Genomic DNA, 20066 nt, shown 5'->3' with positions numbered 1-20066 from the left:
CAAGTGCTTGGGGGTATGAGATGTGACTAGTGGAAGATGCCCTACCCTTACAAAATGCTCCTACAATGGCCCTCCCCAAAGGTATACCCTCTAAGGATCATATTGTGCTTGCAGATCATCAAAGTCAATCTTCTCATGCAAAGCATGGTTAGGGTTTAGCATGAAAACTTCCTTAATCACTTCTACTATCACCCTAAATAAGTTATCTCTTGCATGGTTCTTCACAACCCTTAGTACAAGATCATACCTCTTTGTAAACATTGTCAGCAAATCATCATCGAAAAAGACACTAGGCACAACTAATTTTCCAATATCGAACTCCCATATATTACTTAACGAGATATCATGTTCTTTCTAAGAAAACCATTTTTTGAACAATTCTATTCCACCCATTGTTATCTAACCATCTCTCAACTAGTTTTCCTTGTCATAAATACCTTCACCAATCAATAATCTAGGATTCTTAGGAACCAAATATTTTCCTTTATCTCCTTCATTGGTGGAGAGGGGAAATTGCTCAAGGAAATCATCATGTACATTTCTATGTTAGTAATCTACCTTTCTAGAAAATTCCCTTTGCAGAGGCATTTTTATAATTCAATAAATTGAGATTAGAATTCTTCAAACAATAGAAGTTTTAGGCACTTACCCACAAGTTTCTTGCTTTAGAAAGACAATTTGTTCACAACAATTCATTGTATGGAAAGCTCAAAATCTAAGCTCCCATTCTCTGTGCTTCAATTGTCTTTTTCTTTGTCACTAGTTATGGAATGAATCATAGATTTTATCCAGATTTCCTTTGCATGAATTTTCTTTGATACACCATTAATGTTCCAACAGTCAAATTGTGTATATTACACCATAAATTTGAAAACTAGTCGTTGATCTTGGCATGATCTGACGATCTTTATTTAAGCTTAATAGTTGCATCACATTTTACCTAGTGGGAAAAATGTCAAAACCTCATATTCTCACTTTGGCTAAAACTCAAGCACTTTCATTATGTGAGAGTATGACTGTCATCGATCCTTTTGCATCCTATGATCATGAAAGATCCTTGTTGTCACCATATTTCTTTTAATAACTAGGCCCATTGATACACGCACCACCACCTCGCATTCTTTCTTTGATGAATAACCTTGCATCTTCATTATATGAGAATACAATGTCTATTGATCTTCATCAGACAGAGGGTTAAGATTTCTACCCATGGTTGTATGCATATATGGACAACATGGATACGTGGCAAGTTCTTGTATTCTCACTTTGGGTAAACTTCAAATATTTTGGTTTTGCAAGAATGGGACAACCATGAATCATCTGAAGATCTGATGACTGGGATAAATCAATAACCTTTGTTATTCTTAGTACAAATGGTGAATCAAAACATGCCACCTAGAAACTTACACTGACAACATCCTTTTGCAACACATAACTTCGGCTAGTCCCTCAAATTCCACATGTCAACACCTCACATTCTCACTTTGGTTAAACATTCTTCATGTTGGTTTTGTGAGAATCCAACAACCGTCGATCTTGATATGAATCTACTACTAGAAAGATGCTCATTCTCAGATTAGTTTTGAACATAGTGTGGAGCCACAGGGACACTTTTCACTTTCTCACATTGTTGCACCTTTTAAATTGCTCACGTCTTGATTCTGTGAGGATGCGACATCTATTGATCTTCATTCAGATCAATGATTGAGAAAAATATATTTCATTCCTTGCTTTGAGGACCCACAAGGACACGTGACAGTCTGTTGTATTTTCACATTCCTTAAACATCTATCACTTTCACTTTGCCAGAATGTGACAACCCTTGATCATTACTTGAATTAAAAACTAGGGAAGAAAATTTAATCTATCTTATGAACCAATATGGGTGTAACAGCTAGTATGCTTTAGCAAAACATGTTGTAGTAAGAAATTATGGCCCTACTAGGACACATGTCAATATGTCACATTCTATCATTTCTTAAACACTGAGCACTTTGAATCTATAGGGATACGACATATGTTGATATAGAAGTAGATCAACAACTATCATAAAAGAAATGACTTTTTCATTTCGTTAGGTCACATAGGACAGGTCTCATTCTGTCACTTTCTCACTTTAGTTAAAGGCTTTGCATCTCAAATCTGTGAGAATGCGACATCCGTTGATTTTCAAGGATATCAATGAATATATAAAAAATCACCAGAAATTTTTTAAATGAGGAAAAAGCAAGACATGAGATACCACAACACAACCCTAGGTTAAAATTGAGTTATGAGCTAGGGAAAAATAACAATTTTGTGAATGATTTTTAAAATGATCACAAAAAAAACCTTAGAATAAGAAATTTTAAAAGGTATTAGGGCTTTTCCAAATCTCTCGCCTCAATTTTGAAAGGTGTGGCCAATTAAAAATTTCAAACACTTAAGGTAAAATGGGACTATAGGGCACAATAGTTAGGTTTTTTTTAGGGAAAAGTTAATCAAGAGGAATACAAACCCTAGTTGCTCATATAGGATACCTAGATTTTCTTGATGAATTTAAAGGATTCTATTATGTGAAAAACTAGGCCAACAGAGCCTCTGTCTGGGGACAATAAATAAAACAAATTCATACAAGGGCTTAGAATCTTTGGCAAAAGCAGACCACATAATTGACAAAACAAAGAACTTTTCCATAGAGAAATGTGCAAACCAGGAAATGCAACAAATATATATAGAGAGACAAACATATATACAAGAATTAAAAAAATGTACATAGACCTAGACTACTATTCATGGAAAAAAAAAACCTTTAGCAGAAGTATTTCTTCAAGAATTGTCCATGAACTAGCAATTCAAGAATATCAACTAATAATTCCTTCAAAACATAAGAGTCCTCACCCCATGTAGAATCAATCAAATATGGGCCAAGCCAAATGGGATCAAACTTTCCATGCTTTCCTTTATCTTCAATTCTTGTATTACACATCAGGATCAAGTCTTTAGGCTCAAATTTTCTTGACATTCCTTTCTAGTCATATAGGTGCTTTACCTGCAACTACAATTTTACATTTCTAGTACAGGCTTCTTCTTGGTTGCAATCAATCCTACCAATTCATCTAGTCTCTCTTGTATATCATCTATGATATCATCATCATACATTTGGATATAATTATATAGGCCTATCAGGTTACTTTGAGGCATTCTTGCTTGAATTCCATATACTAAGTCAAAAAGGTGAAACACCTATTTCCTTTTTAACTGTTACTCTATCAGCCCAAACTGCTAGATGAAGCTTAGAATCTCATGCCTTTTTATTATCATTCAAAGTTCTCTTGATAATTTTTAATAGGCTTTTATTTATTGATTCAGCTTATCCATTTCCTTGTGGATGATAAGGGGATGATGTTGATCTTGTAATACCATATTTATCACAAAATTTAATAAATTCCTCTTATCTGAAACACATGGCATTATTAGTCACAATTCTTTCAGGGCATTCAAATCTAGTTATTATGTTATTTAACAAGAAATTATTTACCACTTTACTAGTAGCTTTCTTGGTAGGAATGACCTCTACCCATTTTGTGAAGCAATTTGTTGCTACTAGTATTCATGAATAACCAGTACTAGACTTAGTTGAAATTTCACCTATGAAATCCATTCCCCATTGTTGGAAAGGTGCTTGTACTTTACTAACTTTAAAGGAGTATTTCTAGAGAAATTTAACTTTCTATCAAATCTCTGACAATAAACACATTTCTTAACTAGAACATGTGCATCTTTAAATAAACTTGACCACCAGAAGCTAGACCTCATAGCTTTGTGGGTAGTGGCCTTTTCCATGTAATGACCTCCACATACTCCTAAATGCATATCAATGAGTACCTTTTCTGACTTCTTGTGATCAATACACTTCAAAAGTATTCCCTCAAAATTCCTCCACCATAGACTTCCATTAACAATGATATATCTAATTGAATGCAATTTCACAAACCTTCTTTCATTATCAGTTAGATAGATGGGTCCTCCATATTTTGTAAGTAGTAAATAACATTCTTGTACCAATCACAATCATCCATGTCACATGTTTCTTATCTAAGGTCTTCATCTACAACATTTATATGGTTAGCATCCAAATTTGACATCAACTTTTCTAACCCTTGGCCTCTCACTAATTTAGTGATTTGGATTTTAATGTTAAATTCTTGGATTCTATTAATCCATCTACATCTTCTTCTAGCTACCTCCTACTGAGAAAATATATCTTTAATTGTTGTACTAGGCACAAATGTAATAATAATGGCACCAACTAAATAACATCTAAAATCTTTCACAACTTTGACAAGAGCATATGTTTTCTTCTCATTAAGATCATATTCTAACTCTACAAGCTGGAGTGATTTGCTACAAAATGCAATAGGTTGTTCATACCCTTCTTTATTATTTTAAAGAAAAAATGGTAATATGGTATGGAAGGAGGAAAAATAAAATTTATGCATTGGTTTTTCATAGTCTGGTGTCCTCAATACAAGTGCATTTTTATGGTATCTTTAATTTCTTGAAAATCAATAGACGGTTCACCTTCCTAGTTGATTGTTGCTTCTTTCTTGAGCATTTTGGAAATGGGCTTGCTAATCTCAACAAAATTTGTTACAGACCTTCTCAAGAAATTGACTTGACCAAAGAAGGATTGAATGCCTTTGACATTTTTGGGTTTAGGGACCTTATCTATCACTGCAACCCTTTTAGGATCAATCTTCACTCCATCTTTGGATACTATGTGGCCCAACAATTTTCCTTCTATTATCCCAAAAGTGCACTTCTTTGTGTTCAATGGAACTCCATAGTCCAAGTCTTTTATAAAAATCTTTTCTAGGTGCTTACAGTGGCCCTCAACCCTTTTTGAATAAGCTATTAAATCATCCTAATAAACAACCATAAACTTATCAATGTATTCCTTGAATACAACATCCATGGCTCTCTAGAATGCAACTCCTACATTTATCAAACCAAAAGGAATCCTAACATACACATATGTTCCCCAAGGAGTTATGAAAGCTATGTTAAACTACTCCTTCTCATCAACTAGCACCTAGTTGTATCCATAAAAACCATCCATCATGGACATTAACTCTGAACCAATTACCTGCTGCAACATAGCCTCCATGTTTGGCAAGTCATAGTTATCTTTTAGGGAAGCTATATTTAGATTATTTAAGTCTACACACAACCTAATGTTATCATTTTCTTTCTAATTGGCACTAGGTTGGATACCCATGAGGAATGTCCAATAGGTTAAATCATCCCCCATCCCTAAGATTCATAAGTTCTTGTATTTTAGGGGCTAGTGTGGGATTGAGGGGTCTTTTCTTTTGTCTAAATGGATTAAAATTATCTTTTAAGGGTATTACATGTTGAAAAAGGTCTTCTCTATGAGCCTTAAGGTTATCATATGTGAAAATACATGCCTAAATTTTCTTAGCAAAATAATCAAGGATTTTCTAATTGCAGGGAATAAAGTCTTATCAATGTATACCTTTTTGGGTGATTCAACTGTTCCTAGGTTGATTTCTTCAAGCTCCTATGGCTTCTTGTCCTTAACACCTGAATGGACTCTATCCTAATTATCAAATACACTTTCTAATTCCACTAAGCCTTTGGGTACTTTGTTTGTTTTTAATTGCAAAATTTATTAGCCAAAAATGGTCTCTTTGCCATCTATATTTTTGACCAATGTGCTGCAATCTAGTTCTTGCCCATTGTATTCTACTTCATTAAGGAGAAAGTTCAAAATATATTTATCATGCTCAAATACTTTCAAATTTTCTATGTTATTAGGAATAGATGGGATCTTCTACATTTCAATCTTAGAAACACTAGCAAATGATATGTCATTGGGTTGAATTGCCACACTAGCCAATAGATCAGCCATCTTATTGTTATTCCTATCCATCTAAGAAATACCAAAAGCATAAAATGCTTCAATCTGATCCCAAACAACATTCCTATATTATTTCAGCCTCTTGTTCTTGGATGCATATGTCTCCTTAATCTGAGACACAACTAGTTCTGAATCACCAACAACATGCAATTTTTTGATACCATGATTTGTTTCTACTTTTAACCCAAGTAAAATTGCCTCATACTTTGCTATGTTATTGGTAAAATTAAAATTTAGGGTGAAAGAATACCTAAATATATTTTTCTGTGGAGATATGAAAACCACTCCAACCCCTGACCCTTCTTTAGAGTTATCCCCATCAAAATACAATTTCAAGAGGTTCTAAGAATCTAGACATTTTGTTGCTTCTTGTGAAATTAATGGGGTTGGTTTCTCAATTCCTTCAATGGTGATTTCAGCTCTAAAAGAATTCACCTCTGTGTCTAGAAAAAATTTAACATTTGTATCAATGTTGTCTTTAAGCATATGGGTAACTCTTGTTTCTCTATCAAGCTTAATGGATTTGTCTCTGATGTGAAATGTAAAATAAGACAAATCACATTGTACGCTACCTCCCATTGTAGTGCTCCACTTTCTTGAGAGAAACATTCCGTATTGTGGAGAAATATCCACTGCTAAGACAATCATTGTTAACTCAACATCAGGGTAGGTAGCTAGTTTGAAAGGTAATGCATTAATTGTTTCTATGATAGGGACCTCTCTTGCATCTATATCTCTGCACCTACCCTTCTTTGTATCTTCCTTCAAACCAAGGGCTTCCATGATTTTAAATGGTATAATATTGTTTGAGGCTCTTGAATTGATCATATAGTTCTTCAAGGTTTTACCATTTATGATTAGACTAAGAAAGAAAGGATCAATGTTTTCCATATAGGCTACAAATGAATTATCCAAATACATATAAGGTATTTGGGGCATGACTCCTTTGTCTTCCTTCTCTTTCACTACAAGTGGCACCTCCTGCCTTATTGGTGATTCTTTTTTAATAATATTATTGTTCCTTATTTCTCCTAACCAAGAGAGGGCTTTACTCTTATGTTCTTCTATCCGAAACATTTAAGATAGTGGGACTTTAACAGTAATATGTGATAGCATATAAATCATATCAACGCGATCATATAAAAGATATTTTAATTGATTACCTTTGGTAGTTTGTACTTAGACAGTAGGCTCTTCCACTTGTCTAATGGCATCATAAATTTGACTTCTTTCAATGTGTATTCACCTTGATTGTCTCTACACCTTGGAACTACACTTTCTTTTTGGGTTCTCATTTCTTATTTTTAATGTCTTTGATCTTGACTATAATTAGGTTTTCCTCTTTATTTCCATCATCCATTTTATGAGTTATGTCTTTGATGAAAACACTAGATGCTTTTCTAGTAGTATTGTTCACTATAATTTTTTGAGGTTGTGAGTCCTATGAACTTGGGCTACCATCTCAGCAATTATTCTATGAATTTCTTCATTAGATGGTTTTCTCAAGTTCATATGTTTAACCTTTGATACCATATTGCATATTCTATCCTCATTTTGATCCTCATCATCTAAAAATACTTGTTGATGATGTAATTCATATATGTTTCTCTGACTACTAATATGAACCTCAGAGTCTTCTAGATAAAATTCTTCACCATTGTCACATAAATTAGTCATATTACATGCCACATCCTCATGGTTCTTTTATTCCTCACCTTCTTCATTTTGTGCTTGCTGGTTTGTAGAAAATGATTGGACAACAACACAATAATTAGGAGAATGAGGGGATTGGCATTTAATACACCAAAGCATGTCCTCCATCATATTTACAAAGTTTCTCTATAAATTATTTGGTGTACCTTTATCTTTTGTGCCTTAGGTAGCGTTAGGAACAGGCTTTCCATCCTTCCATTGTGTGTTATAAGGATAGTTCTATAATTTGGTCTACTTATTGTAGTTATTATTGAATTGAGGCTTCTCACTAGTATGTGGCTTGTTTGCATGATTCACTGGTGGGTTCAAATTTTTTAAGTAGAGTCAAAACTTGGTCAATCTTGTCATCCTTAGGTTTCTTCATTGTAATAGGCTTATCACCTTCTTTTCTATGATTCCTTGGATTGAACAACTTTGGATCATCCTTTCTCCCCAACTTACCAAATGCTTTCTTATTATTTTCAATGTTGATAGCCATTTTTTAAGCATCCCTTAATGTTCTCAAATTATTATCTCTTAAGGTGTAGGTCATCTTACTATCAAAGACATTGGAATAAGTGGTAATACATACATCATCATCTAATCCCATTACTTGAAATAACTTATAGATTCCCTCTGGAATCACACATTGAAATCAAATGTTCATTCATTTGGATCTTTTTATGTTGTTGAACTCATTTAACATAAAACTTACATTAGTGTTATCACCATACTACTCCTTAAAAAGATTCTCTAAATCATCCCAAGAAGCAATACTATCATTAGACAATCTTCTAAACCATTTTTTGCCATCTTTAGTAAGTGAGTGCACAAACGAATTAATGAAAACATCTTCATGCGCTACTTCATATTCATTTAACATGACAATGAATTTTCTAAAATACTCTTCACCAGTTATGGCATTGTTTCCTAAAAGTTTGATAACCTTATCTCTCAAATCATTTGAGATGAGATGCAAAAAACCAGGTATAGCTACAAAAGATATTTGTTTATATTTCTCCATGTAGATAGACCTATTCTATAAACCTATGGAATTTGATGTACTTGGTTCATGCCCTTGGGTTTTCATAGGGATTTAAGCTTGTTGAATAACAGGTATCTAGAAAGTAGTTGTTGTGGAAGAGGAAGCAAGTGTTGACTAAGATAAATTTTGATTAGTCACTACAAATTGACAAACTAGAACAATAGGCATGGCTTGTGAGGGTTGGTTTGGCCAAGATTCTCGAGTAGAGGTGGATTTATGAAAAATGTATATTTCTTCCTATCTCTATGGCCTCAGCCTCATTTTCAACTTTTTCAATTTCTTTAGCCAAATCTTGATTTTCTTTATTTGCTTTCTCTAACTCCAAATCAAGTTTGGACATGATAAGCTTTTTAGAGGGAACTTTGGGTTCATTGATTTGTATCCCTACCACTTTTTTCTTTCCTTTCTCAGGATTCTTTACAGTCAAATCTATGACATCTGCTTCAATAGGCTTGTAGGGCTAGATTTGGGAAATGACAGGTCCTTCCTTCTCTTTTAGAAGGTGCTCTTGATCCTAAATTTGGGACCTCAACTCTTCCACATCTCCAAAAACATATGAATGTAATTTAGAATATATTTCTTCTAACTTCCTATTTTATTCCTTTAGAGCCTCCATCCTTCTAAGGAAAGCTTCTCTTTCTATGAGAACATTCATGGTGATACCTTGTTTTTCTTCATCCAAATGAATGCATTTGACATCCTCCTCTACAACCTTTCTCCTAAGCATTTCAATCTCTGACATTAATTCATTAGGATTTGTAGAGGTGGTCTCTAAATCTATTGGATCATCTAAGTCTATGAGGTTTCTCTAAATATATGGGATTTGTCTAGGAATTGGTCTAGCATTAAGTGTTCATATATACCCACCTATGGCTTGCTTCTTTTTTCATATTAGGTCTAAAAGAGATGTCTCCTATAGAAGAGACTATTTTATCTTGGTAAATCCTCTCTTCTGGTAATGGGGTGGTGAATATTTCTCTGAGAAGTCCAGTAGTTTCAAATTCAAAATTTATAGAAGAGGATTCTCTTTCTATCACTGGTTGGTATTGTAAATGAACATAGACACTATCTCTAGGCTTCCATGTTTGGTTAGGATCTCCCTTTTTCTTTTCTCAATTCTTCCTACCTACATGAGGTAATTCTGTGCATAAAGGCACTTATGGATTGGCTTTTGTGAATGTTCTAGTATTTTTCCTTTTGTCTACCATTTGAATTAATTAATTAAAATATATAGCACTAGCTACAAAACCTTTGATCGAGTCACCACCCAATGAAGGGAAATAATACTTTTTAAAAAATAGCTTGGAGATAGGAAAGATATCATGGGAAAAAAAATCTTAAAAATAGATCTAACACAAAGGCCTATCACAAAAAAACTTTTATACTGCACACTTTTGGGAAAAGTAAACTCTATATTGAAAATAAGGCAATATTCAAACATAGCTCACATTGTGTACTTTCTGATGTACTAGAACTTTGGTTTGTCGCAAGAAAGAGAACAACATAAAAATGGGCCATACACAACTGAAGAAAAACTATGGATGTACAAATTATAGCAGAGACTGTAGTATTCTTAAATAGTAGATTTCATTAAACAGATCCCCAACTGAGTCTCCATTTTGTTGGCTTCTGATTTGATAGAATTTCAACTATGTTTTACAATGTTAGAGAACCTAGGAATTAGCTAAACACCATTAAGGGTACTCTAAGAAGAAAAATAAAAGGACCAACTAGCAAGACATTGAAGTTTTCTTCACTTTGAATTTGACAAGATTCGGGTGGGTTTACCTAAGGAATCCATTCTTATTTATATAAAAATTATTTCTCAATATGAACTCTAGAAATAATAGATGGCTTAGCCTTCTTTCTTCTAATTCAATAGCAATAAAGAGATAGTGACTACTTATTTTACCAGACCCTAAATCCCATGAATCAAGTTTAGGCTGACATTTCACACTCAAACAACAAAACATTAAAAGATTGATTGATATAAGTTTCCTACATTATGCAAAGTATTCCAATTAGATCAACTTATGAGGATGGCCAATGCCTTATCCATCGGGTTATAAATCACAGAGATCACACGCCTACTTATGGATCTTATCTTGACACTTTGTGCAAAGACATCAATATTCATTTCCAAATCTCATACTTAACATATCTTTACTTAAAACCATATTTTTCTTTTAGCTTACATTAAGCATTTACATAATCCATTAGATTATTAGAAAAAGCAAATTTAAATATAATTCAAAACAAATTATAATTGAAACTTAATTAACTTTGTTATTAAATATCAGAGAACATAATAGAAATAAGAAAAGAGACAAGATATGGGATGACCAACCAACTTCCTATATTTACATTAATTTCTTTGAGATTGTATATAATTCAGTGGTTATCCCTAATAGAAAGTAACATCAACAAACTAGCAACTATTAACTTTCATATTCAATTCTAGAATAGATTTATAGTATGCATGGACTGACTAAGAATTTACAAAACTAGTGTAGAAAAAAGAAACTCATACCCTCCTCTAGCTTTGGAAACTCACTTATATAGTGTGAGTTGCAACAAGCTTCGGGCCTCGAGGGAAAAGGACAATTGTCCTTATAAAAAAAAGATTACAAAAGAGACAAAACAGTCACTATCAAAACATCATGAGAAGAATCAAAATTTATGGTCTTTTTCTTGATAATAGAATGGTCCTTTCATTAGTTTCTTTGTGGTGGGGCCAATTTTATTTTGGAAATTTCATGTTCATCCACTGCACCTGATAATCAATCTTCTTATTTCTATTATTCATCAAGTTGTGAAACCTCTATCTCCTCCTCCACTTTGTGCGACTCTAACACTTGGGTGCATTTTGCAAGTTGTTGATTATCTACCATATCATCAGTTTGAGTAGTTGTATCAAGAACCTACATTTCCTTTGTGGATGTTTCTTTATCTGTGAGCATGTCCTGAGAAGCCACCTATAATAATTGTATAACTAAAGAATAGCCTTCCATCCCCTTGTTGAGAACTACATCATCTGGCCAATTGAAGTTTAGTATCTCTCTTTCTCTTCTCAACACATCTTTTTCTAACCTCTTTACTTCAACAAAATCCTCCTAGAAAGAATAAAATAATAGTTATACCTTCACTAACTCTTCACTAGTTCTAGCAAACCAAATGTAGTTTTCTTTATTAACTACATCATTCATTCTAATGCTTAGTAGTTCCTTTAACTCTTTCCCCATTCTTCCCTGTCATTTATACAACCTAAACCTTTTAAAACATGGGGAAAGAGATCAAAATTTTTACTGAGATATTTGTAGAAGTTGTGAAAACCAACTTCATAGATTGCCAAGAACACCTACATGTAAATAACCTATGCTAAAGAGAAACCAGAAAAGGAAAAAGCAGAGCTTGGAAATCTCAACAGTGTGAGAGAAAAAAACTTTATTCCAAGATGAAAATAAAAAGTACATAATTTCAACCTTAAAAGTGAAAAAAACCCTAAAGGGAAATAAAGCTAGGTTGCACAATATAATTAATATAAAATATTAATTATATGCACTTAAGAGATAACTTAAGTAACTAGAGTAATAAACAACTTAATTAATTAAATCAACATGATCTAATTAATAAGTGTAACAAATAATTACTCTAACACCCCACCTTAAGTTAAGCTCAGGAGGTAAGCTAACCTAGCAAAGCTATGAAAGTAGGAAAATGTTTCTCGGCAACAAGGCCTGATCAAGTACCCAAAACAAGAAAATCTTTGTAAACTGGAGACAAATGAGAAAACCCAGTGGGAAAAACTCCTCTCCAAAAAGAGATGAAAAAACAACAAAAAGAAATGGCTCAAGAGACTCTCTTAAAACCATAAGTACAACTAGCCCCCCCCCCTCCCAAATGAGAGAGAGAAGAGACACCAAAGCCCCCCTAGAATGATGGAACCCCTATAGAAATGAGTGAACAAGGGGAACTCCAATGCGAAATAAACAAGGGCACAAAACAAGGAAACCCTAAAAGACTGGAAGGCCTAACTGATTTTCAAAGGAGAAAACATGAGGATCATGAAAGGGAATCCCCAATGCAAGTGTGATGACACTATCGTGAAAGAGGAGATGAATGTCCTCTGTAGAATCCTCAACAAGTGCACCTGAAGGCTCGATGAATGGAGCTAGAGGTTTAGGCAGAGCTAAAGAAGAATCCTACTGAAGAGAAAAGACCTCAACTGGATGTGGTGTGGTAGTAAAAACAGGGATCTCAGGAACAATACAAAGGTTCAAGTGTCCTAACTACACTACATGATGCTCTCGCGAAAGAGAAGAGTTGTGCTCTAACAATGGAGATGGTGGACCAAAGTGTGAGAAGGTGTAGAGACAGGTGGTATGATCAACTATCCCTATAGCATTAAGACCTCCTATTGCACTATCCTAAATAAAGACTAAATCTACAATGAACTCAACTATCTTCCCTGATCCACTACATGTAATTTGATAATTTGAGAGAAGGTTTGCAAACAGAGATGAAACATACAATACATCATTGAATGTGCCATCCTGAAAAACCTTTCCTGCAGACTGTTAGGGCAGTGTCATTCCCCACGAGAATATGAGGAAGGGGAGAAACCTCAATAGTGGAGAAGACCCCTCGAGAAGGTGCCATATGGTGAGAAGTACCTAAATCTAGTATCTAAGGGACCTAGGAAGGGGATACAATGGATACCTGTAATGCATGATCCTATCCAAAATCTAGTGTAGATGTTGAAGAGATGGAAGAGGACTAAAAGGCAAACCCCTGTGAGGTGGAAGAGGATGGAGAGTAAATAATGCTCTTCTAAAGAAGAGCATGCAAATCTGCAATCTATTTCTCATAGCCATCAAATCTCTTCTAAAAATAATCTGACTCATCATGAGGTCCCTTCCGACAATAGGAACAGGTAGGAGTCTCAGTCTTCTTTTTCTTCTTCTTAGAAGAAGATGATGAAGGACAAGTAGAGTGTTGAGAAGAGAAATCTAATATCTCCTTCAACTTCTATGTGTCTTGAGGTGACTTGGCAAGCAATGCCTATGACTTTGAACTTGTAAGTGAATCCATCTGAGTGAGCTTGGACTACTCATGAGTTAACCTATCACAAAATGTCTCAAAAGAGGGCATAACATGTCACACGCCTAGAGCATCCATAGCGGAGTAGAAGGTAGAAGTGAAAATTTGATAAAGACCTAGAAGCTTGGAGAGTATTAGAAAGATACACTCATCATCTGACTTTGTCTTTCTAGCAACCTATAACATAGAATGAAGAGACTTGAATTTCATCAAGAAGTCCTCAATGTTGGTGAATGAGTTAAGAACTAAGGAGATAAAGTATGCATCTATCTGTAGAACCCTGAACTAATTCATTGCACCAAACAAGGTGGAAAACTTGTCCCACATAGCCCTGGGTGTAGTCAAACCATCCAGGTGAAATAGTAACCCATCTAAAATATTCATTGCAATGAGGCCCATTGCCTCATCCATCTTATTGTGTTGTATAAGAACCTCATAAGGCCTCTGTAGAACTAGTTGAGTTGCATCAAGGCATGACCGTAACCCCTTTTCCATAAGTAATCTGGTCATTTGTCCTTTCCAAGTATGGTAGTTGTGAGGTGTAAGGTAGGTGACATAAGAGTATGTCATTGAGAGAAGAAGACAAAAGTAGAAGTGTCAATTCTAAAGAAAATTATAGAAAAGAAAAAGTTCCCCCCACAAATTATAAATATATCCCTCGAAAAACAAAGAAAAAACTACTAAAAGCACAAAAATTGAGAAGAAAACCTGGACGCCGGCTGTAGGAAGGAGGAAACAGAAGGCTCAACTTCAATGCAAAAAATAGGAGCTCAAATAGACTCAAAATGAAATGAAACTAGCATCATTTTCTATGTCTTAGAATTATCTTTCTGACACTTTTTTTGGATCGAAAAAAGACCTCCGTATGTTCAAGTTATGGCCAAAAAACTAACTACTACCCCGAAATCAAGGTCTCTACAAAATTACAGTCACTACAAAATTTGATAGCCATATGGTCGTCAACTGACCGTTGCTAGAAAAAAATATAGCTGCCAAAATGCTGATGTCAATAGCCAGGAAATGATGTCACCTCACCAAAAAATGATGTCAGCAGGTGCAGAAGATTTTGGTCAGAATGATGATGTGGGCAGGACTGAAAATGATGTCACTGCATGGAAAAATGATGTCACCTAATCATAGAGTGATGTTAGCCACCAGAGAACTACATCAGCAATGATGGTGGGGGCCATGTGGTGCACCACCGGTGGTAGTGGCAGGTGGGCATTGCTCAATGGTGGAGGCGGCGACCTAGCTGGGTGGCAGTGGCTAGGAGTGGGTTGCACTGCAGCTATGTGATCGATGTTGACTGAGTGTGAGTAGTGCTTTGGTGGCAGTGAGGTGGCAGCAGGGTGGCCAGTGGGTGGAATGGCCCAAAATTAAGTTTTTTTATTTTTTATTTTTTTCAAAAAATGTGTCTATATGACCTTCTAGGGGGCCAAAAAAAATTTCTAGAAGCTACAGTGACCAAAAATCAAAAAAAAGTTATGATTTTTTTTGGCCCAAAGTGAGCCAAAAAAACATCCTCCTCTTGATTGAAGGAAAAAACCTAAAAAAAACTAGGGTTTCTAACTCTGAATCACGGCTTCAAAAGTATTCAAACCAGGAAGCAGAAAGGATGCTCTGATACCATGTAGAAGTTGTGAAAACCAACTTCATAGATTGCCAAGAACACTTGCATATAAATAACCCGTGCTAAAGAGAAACCAGAAAAGGAAAAAGCAGAGCTTGGAAGATCTCAACAATGTGAGAGCGAAAAACTTTATTCCAAGATGAAAACAAAAAGTACAAAAGTTCAACCTTAAAGGTGAACAAAACCCTAAAGGGAAATAAATCTAGGTTATGAAATATAATTAGTATAAGATATTAATTATATGCACCTAAGAGATAGCTTAACTAGAGTAATAAATAACTTAATTAATTAAATCAACATGATCTAATTAATAAGTATAAAAAATAATTACTCTAACAATATTTAGAGAAACACATTTTCAATTTTCTCTACAACATATCTTTTTTCTAATAAAAAACCAATAGATCACTTACTTGGTCAAAAGTTTTCTTTATTTGGTCATCAATTACATCAATGATAGAGAAACACAAAGCAGTGATGGAATCATCTCTACTGATCTACTTATTCAAAATTTGTCTCAAGGTAGCTTCATTGTTATTTAATACTTTCCACACATCCACCAACCTTGAAAATTTTAAATGAAATAAGGGCCAATTAATTCCATCGACTAAAAATAGAATTGAATCCCTTACTTATTCTATTGTCATTTTGGATTCTCAACTCTACATGTAGTTCCCACAATTTTGTCTTTTCTCCTTCATCCATCTCCTCTGCAATAGTACCTCCTTGATGTTGAGGTGTATCAGGAATTTCCACTATAGGTCCAATGGGTGGTGGAGGAGGTGGGGAAGAAGCAATCAAAAGTTGGCTTGGTTCTTCTCCTATTTTTCTTTTGTTGTGTTGGTTTTGGAAGTTTGAGATGATCTTCTCCATCTCATTTATCTTTCTGCCCCTTACATCATATGCCTCAAGCACCTTTTCAAATTTTATATTAAGTTCAAGAAAAAAATTATTGTCCTTGGCAGCTACCTTCACCCCAAAATTGAACATTTATTTGTTCATTTGGGCCACATGTTCAGTGTCCACTTCTTCTACCCTGTAAACTATCAAGCTCCTAGTATTATCAACATCTGAGACCTCTTGAATTCTGCCCTTATCTCTCTTTTGTATTGACCACATCACGAAGTCCTTGTGGTCATTCCTAAAATTTCACCCCTTTATGGGATTTTTAAATCTCTTCCCTGGTTCTAAACATTTTTTCTTTGTCTTTCCTCACTGCATCAAAAATCATTACGTTAGCAATGTCCCATTCTAGCACTATCATTACTCCCAAGTCCTTCAACAATCATCTTCCTCCTAAAAAAGTTATCTAATTGAATTCTTGCATCTGATTGACCTTTACTTCCTCTTCTATGTTAGATTCTTGTCTATTAGGTAGCTCTATTTTTCACCTTTTTACACTTTGCCTCAAATAAATCAATGTTGCTTCTCCACAAAAATTGTATGAAAGTCCTAGATTTAACAAAACTATCATCATCCAAAATTTTCCTTGTTGTCTTCTCTACAATAGGGTCAATTTCCTTCCCCTTGAAGTCATTTATAGTAAGGGCTAGGAGTGACATTGGAGGCTCTTCAAGTGCTCCCTCCTCTACCTCTTATGCAATGATCAATATGTCACCTTGACCTCCTATTTGCTTCAATTGATCTCTTAGAGATTTTTCATTGTCAATGTGGATGGGAGTCTATGAAGGGGAGTACTCCTCAGCTTTAGATGAAGATCCTTTTTCAATTTTTTCTTTTTTAGCTATTGGTGCTAAGGGTGGGCTCTCTAAAAATTGCCTCTTATAAAAAGGAATAGGTTGTATATCTATATTCCTAGCCACAACATATATTTATTTTCTTTACAAAGTGTATTGTCCTAGGCTTATTATTACCCTATTTTATATCCTTTCCTCAATCTCTATTGCTTGGTTTTGGTATTCTTGTATCAATATCCCCTTCTTTGCATTAAGGGTTTGCATGAATCCAACAAAATTTGCCATAAGTTTATTTATCTTATCTCCCTAGTGTTTAATGTTAGCAAGGGGATCATATTTCTTATCTAAATCATTTATAAACTCTAAGAGCCTACTATCTACTTTCCACTTCTCCTTATTCACTTCCTATTCTTGTAAAGAAGATTCATTTCTTATAATATCTTCAGGAAAGTAAACAATATGTTCATAAGATTTAGCTTTGGTTCTATCTTTAAACATGTCAAAGAAGCCTTCAAGGTCAATAAAATGAGAATGAGACTAAGCTATTTGGTATTTATCATGAAAGTTACCTAGATGTCTCCATCCTCCCTTGGTGAACATAAAATTGTGGATGACCGTGAAATTTGGAAAAATTGTCCCGCTTGATATGCCCACCAACTCTCTTTCTTCAAGCCCTCCTACTTGCCATAAAAAATCAAGAATTCCTACCTTTAGAGGCACCTAATATGGGAGGACATGAGGTTTCCCCTATTATGCTCTAAAGATAATAGATACAGAGTAAGGGATAATATCCCCCTATTATGACTTACTTTCAAACCCTTGGTATGATCCTTGGGCCTGATCAATTATAATAAGGGATGGGATATTCTAGGGTTATCTCCAGTAAACAAGATCCTCATCTTCGAGGTGAAATATCTATCAAAATGTACAAAACTAGAATCTATGACATCTCGAGTCATATTAGTACTTCATAGCTAAACTGGTAGCTTCTCCCCATCCTTCTCTAGCTCTAGTTTTGTGTCTTTTGAAAAGACAGAAAGTCTCTTGTACAAACATATGTAGATTAATAAATAATACTAGCAAAAGGGCTTGTTTACCTTACCCATGTTGATGCCAATTAGTCCATTGTGTACCACCTTAGCCAAGTAAGATGCATAATAAAAAATAGAGCTCATCCAGTTTTCCAAAATATGAGCAATCATAAAGACAAGATATCCAAGGATGTGATCATGTTCATCCATACTAAAATTTTTACACTGATATATAAAGGTTTTGTGCCTTGGTATTGAAATATTTCTTTAGCAAAGGCTAGAGGGTATGAGATATGACTAGCAAAAGATGCCCTACCCTTACAAAATGCTCCTGCAGTGGCCCTCCCCAAAGGTATACCTTCGAGCATCATATTGTGCTTGTAGATCATCAAATTTAATCTTCTCATGCAAAGCATGGTTAGGGTTTAGCATGAAAATTTCCCTAATCACTTCTGTTGTCACCCTAAATAGGTTATTATTGGCCTAGTTCTTTACAGCTGTGAGTACAGGATTGTACCTCTTTGCTAACATTGTTAATAAATCATCATCAAAAAAGACACCAAGGACAACTAATTTTCCAACATCGAACTCCTATTCATTACTTAATGGGGTATCATGTTTTTTCTAAAAAAACCACTTTATGAACGATTCCAGTCCACCCATTTTTATCCCAGCATCTCTCAATCGATTTGCCTTGTCATAAAAACCTTCACCAATCAATAATCTAGGTTCTTAGGAACTAGCTCTTTTGCTTCAACTACTTCATTGGCGGTGAGAGGAAATTGCTCAAGGAAATCATCATGCACATTTCTATGTTGGTAATCTACCTTTCCGTAAAAATCTCTTCGCAAAGAAATTTTTATCAATTCAATAAAATTGAGACCGGAAATCTTTAGACAACAGAAGTTTTAGGCACTTACCCATAAGTTTCTCTTACTTCAACAAAATAATTTATTTGCAATAATTCATTGTATGGAAAGATCAAACTCTAAGCTCTAGTTTAATGTGCTTCAAATCTCTTTTGCTTTGTAATTGGTTATGTAATGAATCACATATTTTATACAGATTTCCTTCACCAATTTGCTATGATACATCATTAGTGCTCCAACAGTCAAATTGTGTATGTTACGCCATAAATTTGAAAACTAATCATTGATCTAGACATGATCTAACAATCTTGATTTTAACTTAACAATTGCATCACATTTTACCTAGTGGGACATGTGTCAAAACCTCTTATTCTCACTTTGGCTTAAACTTGAGCACTTTCATTATGCAAGAGTACGACCTCCATCGATCCTTTCACATCCTACGATCATGAAAGATCCTTGCTATCACCATATTTCTTTTAAGAACTAGGTCCATTGATAAACATGTCACCACCTCACATTCTTTCTTTGACTAAAAGCCTTGCATCTTCATTATGCAAGAAAATGGCGTCCATTGATCTTCACAGATGGTTAAGATTTCTACCCATGGTTGTATGCATAATATGTCCCACATGGACACGTGGTGAGTTCTCTCATTCTTTCTTTGGGTAAACTTCAAACATTTTGGTTTTCAAGATTGTGACAACCATCAATCATTTGAAGATTTGATTGTTGGGAGAAATCAATAACTTTGTTATGCTTAGTACAAGTGGTGAATCAAAACATGCCACCTAGAAACTTATGTTGACAACATCCTTTTGCAACTCATAACATAGGCTGGTCTAGCAAATTCCATGTGTTAACAAATTACATTCTCATTTTGGTTAAAAATTCTTCATGTTGGTTTTACGAGAATATGTCTATCGTTGATCTTGATATGAATCTATGGCTAGAAAGATGTTCATTCGCAAACTGCTTTTAAACATAATGTGGACCCATAGGGACACTTATCACTTTCTCACATTATTACACCTTTTAAACTACTCACATCTTGAATCTAGGAGGATGAGACATCTATT

Source organism: Cupressus sempervirens, chromosome 1 (genome assembly GCF_028749045.1).
Source record: "Cupressus sempervirens isolate cs-2001-9-10 chromosome 1, ASM2874904v1, whole genome shotgun sequence".
In the NCBI taxonomy this organism is placed as follows: domain Eukaryota; kingdom Viridiplantae; phylum Streptophyta; class Pinopsida; order Cupressales; family Cupressaceae; genus Cupressus; species Cupressus sempervirens.
Note: the sequence above shows the minus strand (reverse complement) of the source record.